This window comes from Mus musculus, chromosome 5 (genome assembly GCF_000001635.26).
Source record: "Mus musculus strain C57BL/6J chromosome 5, GRCm38.p6 C57BL/6J".
NCBI classification, from domain to species: domain Eukaryota; kingdom Metazoa; phylum Chordata; class Mammalia; order Rodentia; family Muridae; genus Mus; species Mus musculus.
Window position 1 is genome coordinate 6,314,847 of NC_000071.6, and position 27,426 is coordinate 6,342,272.

Here is a 27,426-nt window from a genome sequence, read left to right on the forward strand (position 1 = left end):
CATCACCTGTTTGGATGTGTTTTCCTGTTTTTCTTTAAGGACTTATAACTCTTTAGCCATGTTCTCCTGTATTTCTTTAAGTGAGTTATTAAAGTCCTTCTTGATGTCCTCTACCATCATCATGAGATATGCTTTTAAATCCGGGTCTAGCTTTTCAGTTGTGTTGGGGTGCCCAGGACTAGGTGGGATGGGAGTGCTGCGTTCTGATGATGGTGAGTGGTCTTGATTTCTGTTAGCAGGATTCTTACGTTTGCCTTTTGCCATCTGGTATTCTCTGGAGCTGTGCAGGATACACTCGGCAGGGTCCTAGAACCAAGATGTCTGTGCAGGGTACACTTGGAGGGTCCCGGAACCAAGATGTCTGCTGCCAATGCTCAGGCAAAGCACTCCGGTGCCAGGCAGATCCCTATCCTCAGAAGTCTTAAGATCCCGTGGCGGGTGTTGTGGGTAGCTGGCGGGTGTCAGCCGGCTCTGCGCCCTAGCTACCCAGGTGTTGCTTGGACCGGAAGGGGCTTGTGCCCCTACTCAGACCAGGTTTTCTGCTTCCCTGACTGTACTGGCTAGTTTTGTGTCAACTTGACACAGCTGTAGTTATCACAGAGAAAGGAGCTTCAGTTGAGGAAATGCCTCCATGAGATCCAACTGTAAGGCATTTTCTCAATTAGTGATCAAGGGGGAAAGGCCCCTTGTGGGTGGTACCATCTCTGGGCTGGTAGTCTTGGGTTCTATAAGAGAGCAGGCTGAGTAAGCCAGGAGAGGCAGGCTAGTAAAGAACATCCCTCCATGGCCTCTGCATCAGCTCCTGCTTCCTGACCTGCTTGAGTTCCAGTCCTGACTTCCTTGGTGATGAACAGCAGTATGGAAGTGTAAGCCGAATAAACCCTTTCCTCCCCAACTTGCTTCTTGGTCATGATGTTTGTGCAGGAATAGAAACCCTGACTAAGACACTGACTAATGCAGTCTTAGGTCCCGCGTGATTGGATTGGAGCAGATGCTGTGTTCCACTCACCAGAAGTCTTAAGTTTGCGTGGTGGGTTTTGTGGGTAGCTGGTGGTTGTCAGTCGACTCTGCACCCTGGCTACCCCGGTGCTGCTTGGACCGGAAGGGCCCAAGGATAATTCTTAACTATAAATTTAAATATACTGTGATCCAACAAACTTGATGCAGAAAATTAACTATCACCGTATATACATTCTTTGAAGATGTGACACAGTGCCAATAATACTGTGCTGAATTTAGGTACACATTTTATCACAATTTTACCAATTCTGTATAATTTTAGAAAATTTATATAATGTAAACAACCTTGCTTGACTTTGAATTTTATATTTTTTTAGAAATACAATGTATTTTTTGTGTGAGTGCATTTGTGTTCTTTTCTCTATTTTAATAATTTCTTTCTTATCACTTTGAACTCCTGTGTACTTTGATGTTGACAAGTTGTGTTGAATTCAGTTAGCGCATTATTTAGAAGGGTGGACATAATAGCCATCTAACTCCTATCAGGAAGATAAGGTATTAGCTTGTGGCACTCGAATGTGAAATACTGAAGGATATTGATACTCAGAGCTGCTAATCTGAGCACCTGTGTTTTAGGCTTGGGGGTGGGTAATGGAGACAGCGTTATGTGTCACTTAATTATGACAATAGGTCTTCAGAGTCCATAGCTTACCTCTGATATGGATGGGAAAGTAGAGCCCAAAGTGATGTTTCTTCCACAGTCTGCACCTATCTGCTATATGAGGGTGTTGCTTCTGAAGTGAACATGTTGGTAACTGGCAAGACCAAATTGGTACCAAGAAAGAGCTTAGGAATGAAATAGTATGTGAGATTTGGCTGTTGATAAAAAATGCATAGTTATTAAGCCTGAGTTAGGTTACCTTTTAAGAATACATTTTCCTCCTCCTTTGTTCAACTTGCAGGTATGATTACGTGTAGATCAAATTGGTACGAAAATTAAACTATTTTAGTCTTGTTATATAACATTCTGAAAAGAAAATTAAAGGGCTACAGAAATATTCTCTAGTCTTATTGTCTAGACAAATTTGGAATGAATAGTGTTTATTTTCCCTGAAGTTTATATTAGATTTTGTAAATAGTGTAGAAATTGTTCATTGTACAATTTTTTAACAACTGAAAGCCTGACTGAAGAACTCCCAGTGGGATTTTCTGAATATCTTGCATTCTCTTTCTGGATAAATCAATTTAGATACTCTATTATCTCCTACAGTTATTCTGGCAGCACAGAATTGCTTAAGCATCTCTGCTATGGGTATTATTAACATTGTTGTAGCAAACAAATACTAACTGAAGAGTCCCAGGGTAGACTTCTTACATTCCAAGGCAGGCATTCATGTACTTGCAGAGTGCACTGTCTAATAGAGAAGAGGGAGGAGAAAACTAAAATCTTAAAGTAATTAATTGCATATAATCAAAGAAAAACTGTCTCCCATATATGTGACTGGATTCTTATGAGAAACTCTCATATCCATGGGTTGACAAAGGGACAAAGCAGCATCTAATATCCTCTTTACTGCAGAAGGGACAGAGGGATACTCTCTCAGAGTGACTGAACTAGCATCTTTTCACACTCTTTCTCATATTCCTGGAGCAGCTTCCGTGGACATCCAGGATTGAGGATATGATTATGGCCTTTCTCACATCCTTTGTATATGTCTCCTCTCATATAACCTGAATGAATATGTTTATCATGGCATGAGGAAGAAAATTCTACAAGTAATCTGGAGGCTATAACTTAAGAAAAACCTTTTGTGGAAATAGTCTCATGTTGTGGATAGCCCTGGGGCTAATTATATTTGATGTTATCTAATCTTCTGTGAGTGGCTGTGAACAAGGAATGAGTCAGTACTCAGGTGATTTCCTGTAAACCTTCTTCACACCTTAATTTGTAAAATAAAGAAGAGCTGATGATTGAGCAGATAAAAGGGAAGGTGGATCAGAAGGAGGCAAAGAAGAAGGAGAAAATGGAAGAGTGACAGGACGTAGAGGAGGAGGAAGAAGAAAAGCAGAGCAGAAGCACATGGCCTGGAGAGACTGCAGGTTCTAAAGGGTCTCATAAGCTGTGGAAGATGGTAGTGTAGCAGTAAAACTGCCAAGTTTAGGCACACAGCCTGTAATCATATTAACTGTGTTGTGTTTTCATTGCCGGGGCATATTTGGGTTGGAGAGATTTACCACAACAAAATGGTGCTCAATGTATTGATTTGAATTCAACTAACTGAGATAAAAATTGACTGAATGGGGCTTGGGCAGTGACCTAGGCTGTAGCAGTATGGATTTGAAGCTGACTAGATTTAAGGGGCCTATAGGGTATAGCAGAGAGGCATGTATGCCTGAGAGAGCCTTTCTGAGTTTTCTTCCCTATATCCTTCGCTCCCCACCCTGCTTCACCCATCTCCAAACAGAGACACAGACAACTGGGATCTTTTTACACTCAGCTTCTCCCTGTGAATAAATAATTGGGAGACAAAGGTACAAAGGACTCTGGACCAGGTACTTCATTTCTATAAAGAGAGAAATAAAACCTTTTGATACTTGAAGAAGGTATAATGATATAGTGCTCTAATAAGTCTACGGCACACTCATATTCTGTCTAACGTGGGCTCCATGGGAATTTTGGGTTTAAATCCTGGTTTGACAAGCTGCTTCTTATAAGCAGGTATAGAAAGGAAAGGAAAGAGGAGAGGAAAGGAAAGGAAAGGGGAAAGAGGAAAGGAAAGAAGAAAGGAAAGGGAAAAGGAAAGGAAAATAGAAGTGTGAATTAATTGTTTTAAAGATGGTATAATAAAGTCTTCAGGAGACTTATATTCTGTTTAACGTGGGATCCACAGGAATTTTGCATTTAAATCCTGACATGACAAATTAGAAAGGCCTAAATAGGCTAAAATGTGTGTGATTTTGAGTATTGTAGTGGTTTTATTGTTCCTCTGGGACAGAGGGCAAGCTACAGATTTTCCTGGTTACCAGCTGAAGCATATGCTTATTTGCAGAAAAGGTTTTGTCTTTGTGCTTTTGGAAAAGGTGATTAAGGTATTTACACCTTTCAAAGTTATATGGATCAGTTTTGATAGAGGGAGACCCCCTAAGAACTAGATTCCAGAGAATCAAACAAAAAGATTATCTTGGTGATACTAAAATTTCATTTTGAGATTTATATATTACAGAATATATCCCAGCACTTGGGAGGCAGAGGTAGATGGATTTCTGACTTCGAGGCCAGCCTGGTCTACAGAGTGAGTTCCAGGACAGCCAGGGCTACCCAGAAAAACACTGTCTTGAAAAACAAACAAACAAAAACAAACAAACAAACAAAAAAAAAAAGAAAAGAAGAGAAAAGAAAAGAAGAGAAAAAAGAAAAAAGAAAAGAAAAGAAAAAAAAATACCTGAGATGTTTAAGCCTGTGAGTTAAGGGCCAAATAGGAAATTTATGGCTCTGAGTGTATTGTTAGGATGTTCTCAGTTATTTTAATTAGAAATGGCTGAGAGTAGTTAACAGAGAACAGTCTAGATTACTTTACATATATAGTTGATTTTCAAAAACATCAGAAGTCTACAGAATATGACATTTAATGTTATTTATTCACTTGTGGTTGAGACCAGTCTGCTCCTGACAGCTTTCCCTGTCTTGGATTCAAAGAAAAAACTGAGCATCTTTGAATTACTCCAGTTGTGGCAAAACAGCCACTAGGCAAGAATTGCCTCATTCATCTATAGACAATACTGTTCAAAGAAAGGACACAATTATAGGTTAGGACATCTTGATTCTGCTGAGACGGAGTAGGCTAGTCCTTAATATTCCTGTTTCTCTAAGTCTGTCAGATGACCCTGGCCAGTAGGCTGAAGACCAATGCTCCAACGTGTTGAAGTAAGGGACTGTCCAGGTGGTAAGCGGTCTCTATGGAATGGCTATGTTTTAGGCTTCCTATATATTTCCAGTTAATATCAGTCATTCTTGGATTTCTGGTGGGGTTGAAAAACAACATAGTCTCCTAGCCAACCCAGGCTTTTTATTTTGAGAGGAACAGTTTTGAGAGGATGGTTTTCAGATGGCATTCAATCTAAAGCCAAGACATAGCCAGATGTAGAATTATAAGTCTTTTAAGTAAGGATAGATTACAGAGGTTCTGTTTAATTAAAGACGATGGACTGGGTGTTAGGTCTCTTGTACTTTATAAATTACAAAATAGTAATAGTTATGTTCAATTATATATGAGATAATATAGTCTTTTAACTGGACAGAAAGGGGGGAATGTTGTGGATAGCCCTGGGGCTAATTATATTTGTTGTTAAATCTGTTCTCCTGTGAGGGATTTTGAGCAAGGAATGAGTCAGCACTCAGGTGATTTCCTGTAAACCTGCATCACACCTTAATTTGTAAAATAAAGGAGAGCTGATGATTGGACAGATAAAAGGGAAGGATAAGCAGAAGGTGGGGGAGAGAAGGAGGAGAAAGTGGAAGAGGGAGAGGACACGGAGGAGGAGGAAGAAGGAGAAAAGCAGAGCAGAAGCACATGGCCTGGAGAAATTGCAAGTTCTAAGGGGTCTCATAAGCTGTGGAAGATGGTAGTGTGCGGTAGGTCTGCCCAATCTAGGCACACAGCCTGTAATCATATTAACTGTGTTGTGTTTTTATTGCTAGGGCATATATGGAATGGAGAGATTTACTGCAACAGTCTCATATTTAGATGTTGTTCTAAAAAATGACACAGTTGTGTTTGATAAGGGAATTTTACTCCTCCTTTTTATTTTGCTTTTCAACACTTACTCATGTTAAGTGTCATTCTTAAACTTAAATATTTAATTGTCAATTAAATGTGTTTGTTTATCCTGTACATGTACTACTGCTTATAACATCTTGTCATTGATATTACTTCTGGAAGAAGTTTTGTCTTCTTCATATATTCACATTACTGACTTGAGCCTTGGATTCTGTACCTTATCTTTATGGCAATATCTTCTACTTTGTCTTACCACATCTCTGTGACATGAATGATTATCAGAGGTGAGAATAACTATAACAGTAGTTTGCTTTTGTAAAAAAAAAAAAAAAAAAAAAAAAAGTCCTGGAAATTAAGTATTCCAGTCTGTGATGCGAAAACAAGTTATTATAATCCAGCATTGGCCTGGGTATCAGATAATATGCACTTTAGAACTAGTTATTTCAATATTCCAATGGTTCTGAACCTGCGGGTCATGACCCCTTTGGGGATATTTAATGACTCTTTCAAAGGAGTCACATATCAAATATTTATCTTATAATTCATAATAGAAAATTACAGTTAATTACAAAAATAATTTTATAGTTTGGGGTCACCATGACATGAGGAACTGCATTAAATTGCGGTGTTATTAGGAAGTTTGAGAACCACTGAGGTAGCCTAATGTAGAATTCTGTGATTGTAGATGATTTAACCTTTGACTCTCTGATTCTTTTCTTTGAATGATACATTTTACATTTTGAAACATGAAAGTTATCTCATACCTTCCAGTTTCTGTGAGTTATTCTGTTAAGGGTTCTGCATGAATATCAAACCTAGAGTTTTGTGAAATATATTTGTTTTGCATTTGTGTTCATCTGTAGCCTTGTACAGAAATTTCACTGGCATTAACTGCTTCATCCATGTCACAGAGGTGTGATAAGACAAAGCAGAAGACATTGTCATAGAGATAATGTACAGAATCCAAGGCTCAAGTCAGTAATGTGAATATATGAAGAAGATAAAACCTCCTCCAGATAAGCTGTAGGCCTCAGTAACCTAATAGGCATTTGAGAAGTTACAATACCCTAAAACTTAGTAATCTACCGACTTACCACTGAATTTGCTCCTGTACAAGGTAGAAAATGGCATCTCTATACTCTGGTTTTCATATGACACTTTCTAACTGGTACTAATCCTACAGAAAGAAAGCAGAAGGCCTTTACGTAGTGCTTAGAAGCTACAAAGAGCTACTGCTGTTTGAAACTTGTTCTACTTGTTAGGTAATTGGTAGTTACTTTGGCTTCAATGTTTCCAAGACAACAGCCTATGAACAGTTCTCCATGGCTAAGAACCCCAAACATTATCCATTTCTATTGAGACATTGTTATTGTAAATACTAATGACTGTGAAATGTGTGTTCATAGTGGAACTAAGATTTGTTCTCCGAAGCAGAAATAGGACTATTAAATGGTATCATAAGATGGGGCACGAGTCATCTCCCAGACACTTATAAACCATTTCTCAGAGACCACAGTGTTTTAAAGGAGAGTTGTTAGTATATGTTGAGGTATAGTTTCTGATAACACAATAGCATGCAATTCAGCAAATATTACTTTTCTCGAACAAAAGTACTTCTTGGAAATAAATTTGAGATTTTTTTCAGACTGTATTATGCTAGAGAATCACTTGTTTTGTTTATTGACCATACAACATATGTATTGCCAATGGGTTATTTACATGTATGTAATTCTGCCATAAAGACAAACATATATTTCATATTTTTGTTTTAATCATAATAAAAACTCTATATAGAGTTAAAATATTAGAATTAATTGCTTATTGTGGATTTCATTTCTATAGGGAAGGTGATGCAATATGTTGATAGAAAGAGACAATTTTCTTATAAAGATAATGAATCTAAATTGGATGTTTGGGTTATAGTTTACAATATATCAAAAGAAAGTGAGAAAGTATTTCAATATATAAAGACTAAGATGGCCTGAGTGATTTTGAGCTTTAACAAGAACTAAAGCCCCTATGAGTGATACAGTCCATCATCCTAGCACAATTCATATAAAGAAATAAGTAGAAAAATTAACTCTTTTATTTAGGATAACTTTCCTTGTAGAGAAAAATGGAAAAAAGACTTCTAATGTGTTTTCAAGTAGCAGGAATTGCTGAATTGAAGGCCAGAGTTCCTGAGTTGTAATGCTTTCTATTTGTCTTTGGGGCAAGTTTCATTCTATCCATGGTATTGAAACACTTTGGTTATAACAAGAAAACCAGAACCCAATAAAGTAAAGCCTAAGTTATATTTGAAAAACTGGGAAGAAAAATTAAATAGAAATTAGACAATATTTTGCAGGCACTGGAATAAGCACACTTACTATGACTGTAATAAATTTAATAATTTTGATAGCCCAATATGAACTTACAATAGTGATAAGGAATATGAATTTGAAGGGGAAAAGCCCAAAGTTAGGCATGACATGTGTGTTCAAGAGACTTCGTGCAATCTCCTAAATCTTTATCTAAACATTCAAATAAGATCTATAAATCTTTTCTGTCTTAATTAGGGAAAAACAATCCAAGGTCAGTAGTTCAGTCAAGTTGAAAATTATTCAATGAATCCTTACTGATCAAAATGAATTAGATAATCGAATTTAAAGTATTTTTGAAGGAACATTATATGTTGAGCAATGAATTTTATTTAAATAGACAGGTAAGACACAACCCTTATCCTTAAGGACTAAGAGTGGGGTTGATTAGCCAGAATCCAATGTTGTATCAGCTGGGTGCAGACTCTCCAGGGACAGGTATGCTAGGTTTCAGTCTGCAAGTCTAACAGAGTACCATTAATAGTATGAGGGATTAGTATTTGCCCATGAGATGGGTCTCAAGTTGGTTGACCATTCCTTCTATCTCTGTTCCATCTTTGTCCCTGCACTTTGTGTAGGCAGGACAAATTTTAGGTCAAAAGTTTTGTGGGTGGGCTAGTGGCCTTATTTCTCCATTGTCAGTCCTGTCTTCTATAGGAGGTCCTAGAGATACCCTGACCTTGAGCCCTCCACTGGCCAATTTCCATTCACTCTCCCTGTCTACTCTCCCTATACCTAATTCATACCTCTTCTTCCTTCCTCTCTCCATTCCCTCTCCCACCCAACTCCCTCCCTTCATTTACCTCCAATGACAATATCATTTCCTCTTCTGAATGAGATTCAATCATTTTTGTCTTGGGGCCTCCTTATTATTAGGCTTCTTTGGGTCTGTGGATTATAGCACGGGTATCCTGTATTTGATGGAGAGTATTCACTTATAAGTGACTATGTATCATGCCCTTTTGGGTCTGGATTATCTCACATAGGATGATATTTCTAATTCCATTCATTTACCTGTAAATTTCATAATGTCTTGTTTGAATGGCTTAGTAGTATTCCGCTATGTAAATGAATCACATTTTCTGTATCCATTCTTCAATTCTTCATTTGAGGGACATCTGTGTTTTTTACAGTTTCTGGCTATTGTGAATAAAGCTGCTATGAACAGAGTGGAATAAGTATTCTTGTGGTATAGTAGATCATCTTTTGGGTACATCCCTTGGAATGGTATAGCTGGGTCTTAAGGTAGAACTATTCCAAATTTTCTAAAAACAACCACATTGATTTCCGGAGTAGTTTTATACATTTGTACTTCTACCAGCAATTGAGGAGTGTTTGCCTTGTTCCACATCATTGACGATATATTCTGGTGCTTGAGGTTTTGATCTTAGCTGTTCTGATAGGTATAATGTGGAATCTCAAAATTACTTTGATTTGTGCTTCCCTGATGAGTAAGGATGCTGAACATTTCTTTAAGTGTTTCTTGGCATTAGAGATTCTTCTGTTGAGAAATCTGTTTAGCTGTGTACTGTATTTTCCAATGGGTAATTTGGGTTGATGATATCTAACTTCTTGAGTTTTTTTATACTATTTGCATATTAGCCCTCTGTCAGATGTAGGGTTGGCAAAGATCTTTTCCCATTCCATAGGTTGCTGCTTTGTCATATTAATGGTATCCTTTGACTTACAGCTTTGCCTCATGAAGTTTTTCAGTTTCATTAGGTCCATGTATTGATTGTTGATCATAGTACCTAAGCCACTGGTATATTGTTCAGGAAGTTGTCTTCTCTATGGATGAGTTCAAGGCTATTCCCCAGTTTTTCTTCTCTTAGATTTAGTGTATCTGTCTTTATGTTGAGGTCTTTGATCCACTTGGATATTCCTTTTTTGAGTTTTGGAGAGATTGGGGATACACTGTACATACCTAATATACAGTATACAACAAGGTAATAGCCAATATCAAATTAAATGAGGAGAAACTTATAGTAATATCCCTAAAATTGGGGACAAAGGCCATCCTCTTTCTATCTTTTTAATATAGTACTTGAAGATCTAGTTAGAGTGATAAGACAAGTAAAGAATATCAAGGGGATACAAATGGGAAAAAAAGAAATCAATGTATCACTATTTACAGATGATATAATCATAGATATAAGTGACACAAAACATTCTACTAGTGACCTCCTATAGCTGATAAGCACTTTCATCAAAGTCACTGGATAGAAAACTAAGTCATAAAAACCCAGTAGTTCTCCTTCATATAAACAGGCAGAGAAAGAAATCAGGGAAACAACACCCTTCAATAATAGCCACAAATAACATAAAATATCCTGGTGTAACTCTAACCAAGCAAGTGAAAGACATGAATGATAAGAACTTAAATTATCTGATATAATAAACTGAATAGGATAACAAGAATGTGTAAGCGATCTCATGCTCATAAATCAGTAGGATTAACACAATAAAAAAAGCACTGTACAGATCCAATGCAAATTCTACCAGTTTTCTAACACAATTCTTTACAGACCTTGAAAGAACAACTTTCAACTTCTTATGAAAAAAAAAAGGATAGCTAAAACAATTTTGTACAATAAAAGTATTTCTGAAGGTACTACTATCCATTACCTTAAGTTGTACTATAGAGAAATAGTAATAAAAACTGCATAGTATTGGTATAGAAACAGACAGGTTGATCAATAGAATCAAATCAAACACTAAGAAATAAGTTCACACACTTGTGGACACTTGATTTTTGACAAAGAAGCCATTTCTGATATATTTTTAAATTTGCTAGACAAAATATGGGGTCTACTTCCATATTTTTGCTTAATTTCTTTCCCTAGATATGTCAGAACTTTTCTATGGATGCATATCAGATTAATGAGGATAAGTAACTGATTAGAGACTATGAACGCAACATCACTACTCTACATGTTAAGGATAGGCATTTAATGAGAGCATCATAGCACAATCTATGAACTCAATGATAACTCTAGAGTACATGAATGCATTACTCCTTTTGAAATTAAAGACAGAAATTGATGTTCCAACTTGTGATGTGATCATGATTTGAGCTTAGGGCTTGGGCCTAGTGATCTTTAAATCACAGATTCTACTATATGAATTGAAGATTTTTAAAAATGACTCTTTTAATGTTTTGAGAATATAATGTAATGCTCTTCTTGGTAATCCCTATATTTATATTGGATGGAAATATAAAGGGGACATCTGTGTATTTATGATAATTCAGTGCCAAGGGTTTACTATTCATCATGATTATCATTTGAAATCTGCAAAGTTAAGTTTATACCTGATGACAGAGGCAGGGGCCATGTTTAAATATTCTGTGCTAACAAAGTCCACATCTTTCAGGGATGTAATGTCAACTAAGGTTTTGGTCTTCTGATAGCTGCACTAGGGATTTTCAAGGACAGAATTTTAATCAGAAGATCAACTAATTGGTCAGAGTGGCCTAGCAACGATTCTCCCAGAGAGGCAAAGATCCTCTTGGAAGTCCATGGTACTGCAAAGGGTTTTTTTTTTTTTTTTTTTTTTTTTTTTTTTTTTCCCCTCAAAAAAAGAATGACTGCTGAGCTTTAGCTTTAAAATTCCACATACTTCTGAAGTTTAATTTTAATTGTGTGCCATATCTGTCTTTTATGATGGTATTATTTCTTTGTCATCTACAGAATCAACCGTAGTCTTTTACATATTGCCATATTCAAGAGTCTTAGTCACATTTGCATTCAGTAGTTTATTTAGATATTAGAATTATTTAGAAGCTTATTTAAATGTAGTAAGGGTGGCTGTGATAGGTAATCTTTGTTGTCAACTTGATTGTATCTGACCTCTAGTGTAAAGAGCACCTTTCTATGGTGGCTGAGACATAAAGAGTTCTAATATAAAACACATGCTGCTGGTATGCCTTCTTACTGGTGAGTGAACCTATCCCATAATACTGCTACTGCTATATTTTTGTGCCTTCAGAACCCAGCTTCTTCACCCCTCTAGGCGGTTGTAATAACAAAGCTCGCCAGGATGCCTACAGTTCTTCAGCATCACATTGGGAAGGCTGAAATATCCAGCCCATGGACTGAGCAACCAGTTTTGAACTATTCATCTTTTATAGACCAAGCAGTCCTGGCAGCTCCTAATTCATGGTCCTACACATTACAGGGCATCTCCTTCTTCCCTGTCAAGTAGATTCTCCCAGACTAAAGCATATAGTGAGGAACTTCGTGCTGCCCTTACAAGTACATTTGGTGATTTCTCACAGCTCTTCTTTGGCCTCCCAGTTGTCCTATATAAACTATCTCTTTTAATAAGACTTGTTTTAGGTTTTGAAGGAAAACCTTTCAATTCCTTTCAAAGCTCCATTCCTCTTGTCTCTGATATAATGTACTCTCTCTTTTGAATTATTTTTTATCTTAAGGCCCCATCATGGTTCGTCCAATATTGAGGTCCTTTCTCTTAATAAAGATAATTTTGTGTCAGCTTCTTCTCAAACCAACCCAATTATCACATTTCTCTTCTCTGTCAACAGTTTACCTATAAATGGTACTTGTTGACCCCACTTTCATAACTTTGCCTGAAATTTGATGGATGGATCTCTAAAAGCATGGAGCAAGTGACCATTTTCATTTCAGAAGTAAATATGTGTTGAGTCTCATTAGGCCCTGCAGACTGAGACTTCAGTAGTTTTTTTTCTTTTCAAAGGAAGTGTGAATTAATTAAAAAGGAGCAGCAGCCAGGCAAAGCAAGCTAGGTTACAGAAATCGTCATGATCCATGCTTATCTTGATTTGTGATCCCAGTTTGAAAAAAAAGTCAAGAAAGGGCTGATGGAGTTAGGAAGAGAATAAATATGAGAAGAAGGGATTAGTGAATTAAAGGCTCAAATAGATTAAGTGGTTTCAAAGGATACAAAACCAAGGAATGATAAGGAATTTTACTTTACCTAATTTCTTCTTAAGTAGGATATTAAACAGAAACCTTGAAGATTGTATTGCATTAGCCTATTAAATACTCATTAAGTACTTCTTGAATTCTAAGTTCAGTTAGTCAATAGTAGTGCATTAAAATGTCTGAAACCTGATAGTTAAAGGCAGGCAGTTGAAAAACCACAGTCTCCCAACCAAACTTCATTTTTCCACATGGCTGAGAGTTGAGATGTTGTGTGCTTTTTCAATAAAAGGAAGATTATCAAAAAAGTATGCCATGGCATAAGAAAATTAAATGAAAGTTAAATTTGGTAATCACAAATCAATTTATTTAAACACATCTATATTCATCTTCAAAGGGTTTTGTCAATGACTGTTTATTTAACACTAAATTTAGTAACTTTAAAATTAAAATATCCTGGGAACTATTGTATATCAAACCTTTTCTGCTAGCATTTTACAGAACTTCTTTAGAATTTACAACATTTGGATGTTATGTTTGAAATAGTTATCTCTACTCTTAAGTGAGAAATGTAATCATAAAAATATTTGAAATTTAATCTCAAATCACATAGATAGTTGACCAAGCCAGCTCAGTCAGCCAACAGGGTCTCAAGGGAGGGAATGAGGATTGAAAAAAAAAAAAAAAAAAGATAATTAGACAACATTATAACATGGCTCCAGCCAGTGCTGAGGCTGAAGCAGCTTTCGTTTTTTCCAGTCAGCTTTTATACTACCCTATGTACTAGCAGAGAATAGGGTAAATTCTTAGATCAAAGACAAAGTGATCAAACAAGCCAAAGAACAAAGAGATCACACCAGGTAATAATCAAACTAAGCAATAAACAAAGTCCACAGAGTCACTGGGTCTGAGGGCTTATCAGGATTAGCAAGACAAAAGGGAAGTCACACCTTTCTTGGTTGTATTTACCTTGATCCTCGGATTAGCCCAAATGCAAATACTCTGATCTTATTTCCTCCTCTGAGCCCAGTGACACGTACTTCAAATTTCTATAAGCAGAACCAAAAGCTCTCCACATTTCCCCCTTTTTTAATTTCATAAACAAGACTGGTTCTGTCTTAAGCTGTTCTCATGCCTTCCTTACATGTCATGGAATATGCATTTTCAAAAGCAATGCAATTCTCTTAGGTTGGTAAGGCTCTGTACAGAAACTTACAGTTGACTAATAGCCTGTTAAATCAATAACTCTGGGGATCCAATTTAGTTTCAAGCAATGTATTCTGGCTGCCAATATATCAATGTTGTTAAAGGTAAGTTTTATCACAATGGGCAGGAACAAGAAGGGATAATATGATCAAGCTATATAAGCCATTCTTGAAGTATGACCAAGATGGAAATACTGACCTTAAGCCATGTATACTTTTATCAGCAATATCTGCAGCATCAAAGCTCAGTAGAGCAGCATTCTTTAAGTTCATAATCTCAGTATGCAAAGTTAAAACATCCAGAGAAATGTTAGAATTTTGCCAAATATTGTGCAAGTGTCTTTGAACTTTTTCCCAATTATAATGACTGTCATTGTAAATTTTAGAAGTAACACAAATCCATTGGCATGATGCTTGAGATGGCCTCTTACTCTTAAATTCTGAACTTCCTCTCTAATAATTTGAATAGTATCACAACAGAATATCAATTCATTGTTCCAAACATCTGTCTAAATCTTCTTGAATACTCAGAGCATTACTAACAGTTTTTGTTAAATGATTAGCAAAAGTAGCTGTCTTAACTTGTGTCAAAGTAATTGCAGAAGCAGTGGTGCTAGCTATTAATGTAATTAAAGCTGCTCTCCCAGCAATAATCAAGGTTGAAAAGGTCAGTTTAGGAACATTGGGAAGGTCATGAAACTCTTGACCCTCCAGAAGGGAGAGGCTAATTAACATTTCTCTCTGACAACAGGGTGGAAAACAATCTGCAGGTGGGGACACATTCCACAGGACTGACTGTTGCCCAGCTTCAGACAAGGGAAGTCCTTGTTACCTCATTCCCTAAAAACCAATCAGTTTAAAGGGTGCACTGTTCCACAAATCATATTGTGCCTAGTTGCTGATGCTCTATTCTGCCCCTGAAAACCATATAAAAACTCACCAAATGGGTGCTGGTGTTGCTGTCTCTCCTTCAGGTCTGGGATGGCCACAGTACACTGGAACAATAAATTCCTCTTGCTTTTTGCATTGAACCCAGCTCCACATGGTTCACTCAGCTCCCCCCCTCCCCTGTACACCCCCCCCATTCCCTGTAAGCTAAGGCTTCTTGGAGTCTTACAAGTCCACTACCCTCTACCCTCTTACTTCTTAAATCTTGACTCTTTTTTTCTAGTATCTGCAAGGTTGTTTTCAGACTGTCAAGGTCCTGAAATACTCACAGGCAATAAAACAAAAGGTGGTTGATAGACCACCATAACAGACATGTTGTATTTTAACACATTAACACAATTAGACATTATACAATCAATACAACTTACATTAAATAACATAGAAGAAAAAAAAAAGCAATTTTAACATGACCAATTAACCTTAACACATGCACTAACATTTTTTTGAACTCCAGATCCTGTTTCCAATTTTTTTTCACTTCAAACATAATGTCATACAAGACAGTTGTCCATTTTCAAATATGTCTCTAAAAATGTTCAGAATCAGCCTTCCAAATGAAGACTGTCATTTCCTTTTTTCCAGTATTGAACTGATTTCTAGACCAGTCCATGACTGAGTCAGAATAACTGGCCACAAGAAAGAGAAGGATCATTATAACAACTTTTCTATTTGATTAAAATTTTGAAGGCAGTTTCCATAGACCCCATGTTCTTTGTCCCACAAGGTCTAAAAGCTTGAGGCAAAACAGCTTGTCTAATCTGGGATATAGGTAAGCAAAGGTGGGTTAGGAACATATGTCCAATACAGCTTTCCTGTCATCATTGTCAGGTCACTCAGCAAGCTCACAGTCAGCAATCATTCTTTGTCCCAGCATCAGCATGTCACACCAATTGCTCTGGCAGCTAGAACACTCCTTCAGCATCCTTCAGAAAAAACACAAACATTCTCTCTTCCCCATATTAATACCTGTTTGGATCATGCCATATGCTAGTAAGTGGATTCTTCCATTTCACCTAGGCATAAGTATGCCCAGTTGTAGGGTGCCAAAGACACTTAGCAGAGAGTTCTTTGGCATCCAAATTTTATAATTTAAAATAAAAAGAACATGATTTAAATAAATTTGTGATATATGTGGGTATAATTCCCCCTTTGTTATTTTAGAAGATATTGTTTTAAAGTTCCACAACACCTTGCCCTTGAGGAGTATAAGAAATCCCAGTAATATGGGTAATTTTAAATTGTTGATAAAACATCTTAAATGCTTGACTACAATAGCAAGTTCCATTATCTCTTTTAATCTGATTTGGAACACCCAGCACAGAAAAAATGCAAGCAGTAAGTAATTACACTTTTAGTTGCATTTCCTGTTAAAGTAGTTGCAACAAGAAAGTCTGATAAGATGTCAATAGTCACATGTACATATTTTAATTTTATAAAATCAGAAATATGAGTAACACCCATTTGCCATAATTGGTTAGGTATAAGTCCTTGAGGAGTAACACCATTATGTGGTACAGGAAGAAACTGAGGATATTCAGGACAAGTCTTTACAATTTGATGTGTACATCCTCTAGAAATACCAAATTGTTGTCTTAAGCTATTACTACTTTGATGATATAAAGAATGAGATTATTTGGTAATTTCCTGTGTAAAGCCTATAATTTGCCTGGTATGCAAACCTGCTGTGGCATTGCCCTCACTAAGGGGTCTGGGCAATCCAGTGTGAGCTCTTAAATGTCCTGTAAAGTATTAAATTAAGTTGTATTTGCATAACTAGTTGCAAAATTTCAGAATTAGCAGTGTCTAAAAAGGAACAGTTTCAAGCAATTGCAAACCAAGAGTTATATATGTGCTATCAGTATATAAATTAAAAGCTTGATTTTTCAATATTTCAAACACATGCTCCACTATGTTCATAGCAGCCTTATTTATAATAGCCAGAAGCTGGAAAGAACCTAGATGCCCCTCAACAGAGGAATGGATACAGAAAATGTGGTACATCTACACAATGGAGTACTACTCAGCTATTAAAAAGAATGAATTTATGAAATTCCTAGCCAAATGGATGGACCTGGAGGGCATCATCCTGAGTGAGGTAACACATTCACAAAGAAACTCACACAATATGTATTCACTGATAAGTGGATATTAGCCCCAAACCTAGGATACCCAAGATATAAGATATAATTTGCTAAACACATGAAACTCAAGGAGAATGAAGACTGAAGTGTGGACACTATGCCCCTCCTTAGATTTGGGAACAAAACACCCATGGAAGGAGTTACAGAGACGGAGTTTGGAGCTGAGATGAAAGGATGGACCATGTAGAGACTGCCATAGCCAGGGATCCACCCCATAATCAGCATCCAAACGCTGACACCATTGCATACACTAGCAAGATTTTATTGAAAGGACGCAGATGTAGCTGTCTCTTGTGAGACTATGCCGGGGCCCAACAAGCACAGAAGTGGATGCTCACAGTCAGCTAATGGATGGATCATAGGGCTCCCAATGGAGGAGCTAGAGAAAGTAGCCAAGGAGCTAAAGGGATCTGCAACCCTATAGGTGGAACAACATTATGAGCTAACCAGTACCCCGGAGCTCTTGACTCTAGCTGCATATATATCAAAAGATGGCCTAGTCGGCCATCACTGGAAAGAGAGGCCCATTGGACTTGCAAACTTTATATGCCCCAGTACAGGGGAATACCAGGGCCAAAAAGGGGGAGTGGGTGGGCAGGGGAGTGGGGGTGGGTGGATATGGGGGACTTTTGGTATAGCATTGGAAATGTAAATGAGTTAAATACCTAATAAAAAATGGAAAAAAAAAACAGCAGCTAAAACACACAATTCAATTTTCTGTGCTAAATCGGGGGAAACTCAAGAGAATAAACATGTGACCCATTTATATATGCTGTGTTCCCATTAGATGAGCCATCTGTAAATACAGTAATCACATTCTCTATTGGCTATATGCACAAACTTACAGGAAATACAAAAGCGTGCATAGAGGCAAATCGTACCAACTTGTCTTTTGGATAATGATTATCAATTTTGCCTGAAAAGTTTGCACATGCAATAGGCCAAATTTAGTCTGTAATAGCCAATTTAATTGCTAAACAGGAATAAGGAATATTTCACCAAGTTCTTTCCCAAAATACTTTTGTGATTCTAACCTACAATTCTATATTAACACAGCAACAGCTTTGGACCAGCATGTTAAAACTTTCTTTGGAAATGAAGAAAGGCGAATCCACCTTAATGGCCCCTTTTGCCAAAAACTGCTATGGGTGCAAACAGCCAACAATTGATCATAGTCTATATAATGTATCTGTTGTTAACTAATAGCTTCCTCTACTTTCTGCAAGTCCCTCATCAGTTAATTGCCAAGAAAAATTAGGATTTGCGTCCCCTTTGAAAATGTCAAACAGAGGCTTAAGTGCTCCTGTGGTGAACTTAAGATGAGGTCTTAGCCAATTAAAATCTCCTAGAAGCTTTTTAAAATAATTTAAACTAAGTAAACAATCTTTTCTTATTTGAATTTTCTGTGCTACAATTTGTTTAGGATATAATTGATGTCCCAAATATCAAAAAGGATATTGTCCTGAAGCAACAACTACTCCTCCAAATTTTAAAACTCGGTGTATAAGAGCAAAGGTTTGTAGTAAATCATTCAGATGGATCAGCTAATAAAGTATCCATATATTGATTTATATACACTGAAGTATTCAAAGTCCCAATTGTATTGAAGCAGCAACAACATATTTTATATAATGAAGGGCTATTAGCCATTCCCTGTGGCAAAAGTTTCCAATGATATCATTTCACGGATTCTTTAAAATTACAGGCGGGCACACTAAATGAAAACCTTTTAAATCATCAGGATGCAAAGGAATAGTATAGGAACACTCCTCCAAATCCATAATCATTCTATATGTGTTCTATATGTATTCTATATGTATTCTATATGTATTTCCTGGAATGACAGCTAGGGTAAGCAAGCCAGGGTGCCATGTCCCCACAATTTCTATAGCTTCATCAACTCTTTGCAAATCCTGAAACAATCTCCACCTGTTGATTTTTCTTCATTACAAATTTGGGTGAGTTAAAATCCTGAGCCTGTGATCGAACTGCAAACTGCAGCCAATGGAGCCCTGGCAGCTTAACTACAGTCTTTTAAGTTTCCCTTGTAACACTAGAGGACAAGCACGGCCTTGAAAAGCAAAACTCAACCTCCAAGCAATCCAATCTCTCCAAAATCAAAACCAAGTACATCACTCCCATGCTACAAAGTTTGACTGCCAACTCCTGCATACAAACGCTTGATGGTGCAGCCTCCAGTACCTCAAAGACACATTGCCCTAAATACTATCTTTAATAATTTTGGTTTCTAGGATAAGAATTATATAAAATATTATTCCAATTTTGGGGTATCTATAGAGACCTATTTGCCTAGGTTTGTACCTGCCATATGCTGTCTAGAATGACTCCAACCCTCAGTTACCAGTTTCTGTTACCAATTTTTAACCATATCCAATGTACTGGCTGGTTTTGTGTGACAACTTGACACAGCCTGGAATTATCACAGAGAAAGGAGCTTCAGTTGGGAAAGTGCTTCCATGAGATCCAGCTGTGGGTCATTTTCTCAATTAGAGATCAAAGGGGGAGGGCCCACTGTGGGTGGTGCCATCCTGAGTCTTGGGTTCTATAAGAGAGCAGGCTGAGCAAGCCAGTGAGAAAGATCCCTCCATTGCCTCTGCATCAGCTCCTGCTTCCTAACCTGCTTGAGTGCCAGTCCTGACTTCCTTTAGTCATAAACAGCAACATGGAAGTGTAAGCTGAATAAACCCTTTCCTCCCTAACTTGCCATGATCCCAAGAGGTCATGATGTTTTGTGCTGGAATAGAAACCCTGACTAAGACACTTAACAACTTATAAATTAGTAATCTGTAACCAAGACATACAGAATATATTTCTATATTTAGACCAGTCAGAAACAAACCTAAATTGAGTGGCCTCACACATCTCATATAGTTAGACTAGACAAAATTTTCTTACTATTCTTCTAGCTGTAATTTCAAGAAAGGAGCATTTTGTCATCTGGTAAACCCAGTATACACAATCACAGATTTTTTTTTTTTTCCCTAGGAAAAACAGCCACCAGCTCCCTTACCATAGAAACTGAGAAGCTGCTGGCCCCTTTAAGACTGGCAATTAGACAACAAAAGGAGTTCAAAGGATACAAATTGGATAGGAAGAAGTCAAGGTTTCACTATTTGTGGATGATATGATAGTATACATAAGTGACCCCCAAAATACTATCAGCGAATTCCTACAGCTGATATATAATTTCAGCAAAGTGGCTGGATATAAAGTTAACTCAAACAAATCAGTAGCCTTCCTCTATACAAAGGATAAATGGGCTGAGGAGAAATTAGATTTCTTCTCACAATACCCTTCACAATAGTCACAAATAATATAAAATACCTTGGTATGATTCTAACCAAGCAAGTAAGAGAGTAAAGGGCAAAACAACTAGATTTAACAAGGAAGCTGCATGAAACAATTCTTTGTGACTAGATAGTAAGAAACAACTTTTCTACCAAGATAGGAGTTAAGGCTTGAGATAAGAAGCTAAAACACCCCTGAAAGATGATCTTGATTGTAATGATCTTAACTGCAGACAAGCGAACACACACAGAGCACAGTCACTGAGCTAACATATTTGAGTTATTGCTTAGCGAGCGTCATGGGATGGGTTGGAGAGGAGTCTCCTAGATCCCCAAAGTCTTTACTTAACTCTTTTGTCTTTTCTTGCAGTATATAATTCATAGTTTACTGTTATCCTTTAGTCAGGCTTATCTAAAATTGAAATGTAAAAATCTTAAACAATACAGATGATACTTTATGTACAGAGATATAAATTTCTCTTGTTTATGTCCAAAGAACTATTTCTTTCAAAGTGTTTTCTTTCATCTTCACTTCCATTTCTTTTGTTCTGTCTTTTGAAATATTTTAAATACAGCCACTAATACAGCTTAGCTGTAGAGACCCTGACTAGCACATGCTATGTGTGAGTTTGTAGTTTCAGACCCTACCACTGATGACAACTAATGAAATGAGTTAGTATAGACAACATGCCAATAACTATTTTGTTAAAAATCAATAGTTTTTAGTTTCCATATTGATTTTAAATAACATTTTTGAGTGTATAGCTGAACTAAAACAGCATTTTATATGCTCTAATTATCATTAGTACTATATTATTTCATGATTGTTCTATCATTGTCAAAAATTTTTTATTTGTGTGTGTGTGTGTGTGTGTTAGGTGGCTAATGTAATACATAGTGCTGACCACACATTTAAAATTTTGCATTTATCATTCTGAAGAATAAAATTATTAAAACTTATGATTTGGTCATGCAGTGGCAGCACACACCTTTAATCCTAGTACTCGGGAGGCAAAGGCAGCTAGATTTCTGAGTTCGAGGCCAGTCTGGTCTACAGAGTGAATTCCAGGACAACTGGAGCTACACAGAGAAACCCTATCTCAAAAACCAAAAAATTAAATAAATAAATAAATAAATAAACAAATAAATAAATAAATAGATAAATAAAAACAATAAACCCCCAAACCGAAAAAAACCTATGATTTGGGGTCTGATTTTCACTGTACTCTAATGCTCTATTATATGACTGTATGGTATCACTATGGTTTCACTGTACTCTAATGCTCTATTATATGACTGTATGATGTTACTATGGTTTCTTAGAAAAAGAAATTGATTTGTTTCTAGTTGCAAACTGTAATAGACTACTGCACAAATGAGCATATTTATAGGTATATCTTTATGTATCTATAGGGAAATTTAAGAAGACCGTGGCTTCCCATCTGGGCTAGGGCTAGTCCCTACTTGCTCTTATTCTTATTGGCAAGTTCATTCCTTCACTGGTATTAGAGCCTTCTTCAGGATTCCAGTGTATACTGAAGGCAAGCTCAGATCTCAAGCCTCATAGACTAGATTCTTGGACGGATACAGTGTGTGTGTGTGTGTGTGTGTGTGTGTGTATTTATTCTATCAGTTTGTTTTCTATAGAGAGCTCTGACTTATGCACAAACATAAGTAGAACTCACTGTATAATGAATGCCATTTGTAGCCATGCAATTTCATATTTAGGCTTATGTCACCATTTTCTAAATATGGAATCTTTTTTTCCCAATTGATATAGTATCCTTGAATTTTGCCACTGTGAGCTTTTCACTTGTGTCTTAACAATTATAAATGAATCTCTGAAATACTGAGTGGCTGGACAACAGATGTCATTAATTAGTATTTTCAGAATAAAGTCACATGTTGAATTATGAAACATTTCAGAAATTACAATAGTAAGGAGAACTATTAACAGTTACCTTCTTGATTCATCAAACCTTGTAAGTAATTGGGAGTTTGCATTCATATGCTAATGAGGCAGTACCAAATAAAAATAAAAACCACTGTCTATGTATCTATCTCCATATTTCAATATCTCTGTATCTATCGATGCATCTCTATATATGTGTCTCTATCTATCATCTATTTGCCCATCTACTTATTTCTTTTGTATTAAAAATATTGTAGGAAGAATAAAGTAATAAATGCATATGAACGAAATGAAGCAAATACAAAATTGTGTAAAGTTGTAATATATCTCTAAGCCAACACAGTTTAATTTGATTCAGGATCCTTTTATTTTACAGTTTTAAAATGCATTTCATAGACAAAGCCATTATTTACTTGCCTCCTTGGGGAAATATGCAGAGACATGCAGTTTCACACAGGTCTGTCCCACTGGAAAGCTTTTATTTCAATGCTATCAACTTCTATTCTCTCCAATCATTTTTCCTTTATTCTCAGCAGCCATTGTTTCCAATAATTCACTCAAGTGATCTTTGCACCACTGAGAACAACTGTAAGGAGTCTGCATGCCTGCTGATGTTGAGAATGGCTTCCTGTAAAGGAGGTTATTTTTTACTCTATAGACAGTTAATAAATAAATCGACTGAAATTAAATCGTCATTATCTCATATAATGAAATGATAAGAAAGTATAATTTTACTTTTGTTTTTTGCTATATAGAAATACTCTGAAGTCTTATCTGATAGCCTCAGTCAACAGAATGATAGGAGATAACAGTGTTGACTCTTTCAGGGTTGTAGGGCAGCGAAAGCAGCAAAGCAGGCTCCCAGCTCCCATCAGTCACAGGCACCTACCTCTATTGTACTGGATGGGGAAACATATTCAACATAATGCAGAAATAAGGTCATATGAAAAAATATCATTACATAGAATCTTAAACTCTGCTGCATATCTGTGGTGACTTACACTAATTAAAAATTAACAATAGCTACAAACATTGTGGAGGAAACACAGGATGTTAAATTTGGCATATATATCCTTACTTTTTGAAGAATCCTTTCTTTTTGTATTGATTCTTTGAGAGCTTCAAGTCATATATTTTGCTCCTATTCATTCATCTCTTCCTCTTGTCAACAATATGAGCACGACATCAGTCTTCATTTTTATTAGTGGCCATATTTTTCTTTTTACAGCTGTAGCTCAAAGACTCAGTTTTCTTAAATGGAATTTACTTTTTAATTTAGCAGAGTCATCAGGACTAGTCTAGGAACATTCTTCTCCACATTCCTGGTGGTTTTGTCACCACAGGCTGTCGCTGTTGTTGAGCAGGCCTGCACGCTTCTATTCCTTAAGGCTTTCAACTTCAGCAACTTAAAAGGAAACGTTTGACATGTGAATTTTCAAAGACAACCATTGATTTTCAATTTGTTTGATGTGATTGGCCAAGTGAAATGCTTAAAAGGAACATGTTTATGTCAGCAGGACATTAAAAGATCAACTAACCGGCAGTACAATATACACATGTTTAGCACTTCTGTGGAATTCATAAAGCTATTGATATAAGCAGCCATATCTCCTATTTTGCCTATCTTATAGCAGAAGTTGCTGATGCAGGCAGACCTGAAGTAAATAACTGAAACTAAAGTGTTGTAGAGGCAGATTTTGAACTCAGATTGCCATATCAAAACATGCACTTGTATCAATTCCACCACACTAACAATTTACTGTTTCCCTTTCAAAAATGTACAGAGATAATATGGGATGTTTTGCTTTCTCAGGGGATAAAATTTACATTTTTATATTGCTTATAATTCCAGTATTCAAAAACAATGTGGTTTATATGAGGGGAATATTAAATTATCAGAGAGGTAGTTATTATTTCTTTTTTCTTATAGGATCTTGAAACAAATCGCAGAAGAATGCAGTTAGACCAGAATTTTCTCTGTGTAAGGACAAAGCATGATAAATAACAAACAAGGGTTAGGCATTGCTATGGTTATCATGTGGCTTATCTTCCAAATGTTTACTTTCTCTTACCTTGGTTCCCAGGGTGGAGATGGTGAAATCTTTAAAATGGTGGCTTAGTACAGGGTAATTAAGTAACCACCCTCCATCTCATAAGTGCACATCTTGTGAGACTGCATCAATTCTCTCTTATGACTGGGGTGGGCTTTACAAGAGGCAGTTGTTTAATGAGGCTGCCCTAATATTTTGGCTTCTGCACGGCACTACATTCACTGCCCACCTCTCTACCATGTGATACAGGCAACGATGGCCTCATCTTAAACTCTAGCTACAAGAATCTTGAAACAAGCCAGAGGACAGGTGTCTGCCCGGGCCGGGAGGCTTCTGCCTCAGGTTCCACGGGAGCCACCTTGGATCCAGGACTCCACTGAGGGCAGTCTGCACAGGTGAGAGTGTGGACTACAGAGGCTAGCAGCTTCTGGGACAGGCGAGAGCCACAGAGCTTCTGGGGCAGCAACATTTTCGGGCTCCAGACATCCGGCCACCTTCCTGGCCAGAACAGGTGTCCACCCATCCTGGGAGGCCTTTACCTCAGGATCCGCGGAAGCCATCTTGGTTCCAAGACTCTGGGGAAGGTAATCTACACAGGAGAGAGAGTGGACTACTGAAACAACGGCTTCTGTGACAGGCCAAAGCAACACAGCTTCTGGGAAAGATCCTGTTTTGGGCCTTCATCTTCGGCCAGGAGGAGGTCCAAACACCAGATAACTGTGCACCTTCCCTGAAAGAGGAGACCTTGCCTGCAGGACTGCTCTGACCACTGAAACTCAGAGGAGAGAGCTAGAGGAAGTACCCAAGGAGTTAAAGGGAACTGCAACCCTATAGGTGGAACAACAATATGAACTAACCAGTACCCCGGAGCTCTTGTCTCTAGCTGCATATGTATCAAAAGATGGCCTAGTCAGCCATCACTGGAAAGAGAGGCCCATTGGACACACAAACTTTATATGCCCCAGTACAGGGGAACGCCAGGGCCAAAAACGGGGAGTGGGTGGGTAGGGGATTGGGGGGTGGGTATGGAGGACTTTTGGGATAGCATTGGAAATGTAAACGAGGAAAATACCTAATAAAAAAAAGAGAAAAAAAAAAAGAATCTTGAAACAAATAAACCCATTTTCTTCATAAAATATATTTTTTCAAGGCAGGTTAAAATGGGCTAAGACAGAAAATGAATAATAGACACTAGAGACAGCTAAGAACTGTGTGAGAGAAAGATAAGACAGTTTTAAAATTTACTCCTCTTTTGTTTAAGTTGAAATTTAATCTTGTTTCTAACATTTTCTTAAGATTATATTAAATTTTTGATGTTCAGTTATTTTCATAAACAACACTGAGATACCCTGGGTGTGTAACCTGAACTGAAATACACAAGAAAGGACTAAATTTTATGCTTTATACATATTCTACAAGACCACAGCTCCTGGTCATAATGAGTATATAACTACAGCAGGTACCTTACATTTAGTTTGGTTAATATTTTACCTTCCTTATTGATTATTCCCAGAAACTCTTAATACTATTCCATTTTACCAATGACTGAGACTGTTGTACACATAACAGCATAAGTAGCTCTTTAAAATATATTTTGGTGCCAAAATCAATCTTCTCATGTTCTTACTAAGGAATGATGATGATGATGGTGATGATATGATTTTCCTCTCTCTTTTGTTTCCTTGTTTGTACCAACATCCACAGCCAAAAATAATTCAAACACGAATCTATAATGTCAAACCAGAGCTTCAGCAAAGATACGACTGGACAAGAAAGAAAAAAAATAGCAAATAAGATAGTAAATCTTGAAAACACAGAAACAGCTACGGTTCCATCCCCACCTTGTGCACTACTGGTCTAATTTGAAGTCTGAACTTTAAGTTTTCTCTGGACCAGTGATGTATTTTCATCTCTCCTGAGGCTGTGGTTAGAGAATAGCAAGTAATGAAGCTGGCCTTTGTTACTTTCCAGTAGAGCAAGGTATTCATCTTCTATCTATTACAATGATATAATAGGATGTACAGAGGAAAGTCAAGACTCTTCTTGCTTTAAAGAAAAGGCAAGATCACCCCCTTATAACTCCATAGCTCCAGGAGGCCATGTACAGAGTGTGAAAACAGTTCATTCCTATCATTTCCAGAAAATGGTATCAGTAACGGGTTTCTAGAAGAACTGGGATTTCCACATCAATAAGAAGTAAAGGAGATGTCTAACAAGGCCATCTTCTGCCACATATGTGGCCAGTGCCATGGGTCACTCCATGTGTATTCTTTGGTTGGTGGCCCAGTCCCCAGGAGCTCCCGGGGGGTGGGGACGGGCATCTAGCCTGTTGACACTGTTGCTCCCTCCATGAGCCTGCAAACCCCCTCAGCTCTTTCAGTACCTTCTCCATCGGTGACTCCTTATCTCAATTCAGTTGTTGGCTGTGAGCTTCCTCCTCTGTATTTGTCAGGTTCTGGCAGAGCATCTCAGGAGACAGCCATATCAGGCTTCTATCAGCAAGCACTTTGAAGCATCCACAATAACATCAGGGAATGGTGGCTGTATATGGGATGGATCCCCAGGTGTGGCAGTCTCTGGATGGCCTTTCCTTCAGTCTCTGCTCCATACTTTGTCTCCATATTTCCTCATGTGAGTATTTTGTTCACCCTTCTAAAACACACTGAAGTATCCACACTTTGTTCTTCCTTCTTCTTAGGCTTCATATGGTCTGTGAATTGAATCTTGGGTATTTCAAACTTTTGGGCTAATATCCACTTATCAGCGAGTGCATACCATGTGTGTTCCTTTGTGACTGATCATCTCACTCAGGATGATATTCTCAAGTTCCATCTATTTGCCTGCGAATTTCATGAAGTCATT